This window comes from Cynoglossus semilaevis, chromosome 1 (genome assembly GCF_000523025.1).
Source record: "Cynoglossus semilaevis isolate Cse_v1.0 chromosome 1, Cse_v1.0, whole genome shotgun sequence".
Classification (NCBI taxonomy): Eukaryota; Metazoa; Chordata; class Actinopteri; order Pleuronectiformes; family Cynoglossidae; genus Cynoglossus; species Cynoglossus semilaevis.
In genome coordinates, this window is record NC_024307.1 from 34,522,472 (window position 1) to 34,523,645 (window position 1,174).

Sequence of the window (1,174 nt, forward strand, 5' to 3'; positions counted from 1 at the left end):
TTTATTTATTTTTGTTTTACAAATAACATGTTTTCAGAGTTTGAAACATTGTTTTGACATATTTTATATGATTGTGTTCTCAGGTTTTTCTATTGTTGTGTTGACTGTATAGTAAATGAGGCAGCTACCTCAGTACACTACAGAGTTTAAAATAAATAAATAACTCCTGCCTTGGATTCTTAAAGAAGCTATGATTTGAAATACACTTTTTTTTTAATTTAAAAGACAAATGATAAAATATCGATATCGGTATCGGCGATACCAGCCCGAATTTTACTCGGTATCGGATCGGAAAGGAAATTGGTGGTATCGAACATCACTAACGATTACCCAATACCAGAATTAAGTGTGATATTAAGTGCCGCGATTAATCGATTGCGATATTTCCTGAACACCATCAGGAAATATTATGCCAGAACTATGGTTAAGCGCTTCTCAAACAGACTGAAAACAAAATTACCCAACACCAGCCTGTGTTGCTTTGTTTTCAGTTTCTGCCCAGTGGGGAAACATGGCAAAGAAAGACTTAGTCCCTTAAACAAGTGACATTAAATCAGAGATGTATGATTATTCTGGCTATATAAAAAATGACAAGGTTGTCTTCATGGATGACAGCTTGTCGGCATGTAAAGCGTGCCATACTGTGAGAAAGTGAAAGGAGAAAATGCATCCAATACGTTTCATGACCTGCAGGGCAACCACCCGACTTTGTTCACATGGAATTGTAAGAAAATTAACCGGTCTGGCTTTTAGTGCAATTTGACAAATTACACAACATTCATTAAATGTTACATTATACCGATTATATATACACATAGCATGAGGTCGATCTTTTTTTTTTGTTGGTTAGTTTTAGTGTCAGTGTGAATTGACCCGGAGAAGTAAACGCCATGTGGTCTGTTCTCAAGGTCCTCAGTCAGTGAGCATTTAGCATTAGTTCTGGTTGCTTTTCCTATTTGTGGGTAAATAGAGGTTCTACTTCCAGTAGTGGGATGTTTGTTTCATTCGTTACTAATTTGTGTTTGTTAAGCGTGGGCAAAGTTTTTGACTCACGGGCCCACAATTGTCTCCAAAAAGATAAACGACATGTTAAAGCCATGCATAAAGGCTAAAATGCTAATATGCTTTTATCATTTTCTATGCCATCTATTAGGGAAACGTGGGTATTGTAGGG

The 1,174-nt window shown here is 36.5% G+C and overlaps 1 protein-coding gene across 2 annotated transcripts in view; it reads left to right on the forward strand.

The window, feature by feature from the left end:
* The window catches only part of LOC103392051 (CD99 antigen-like protein 2), a 15,448-nt gene that overhangs the window by 9,842 nt on the left and 4,432 nt on the right, over positions 1-1,174 (forward strand). The window lies entirely within an intron of this gene.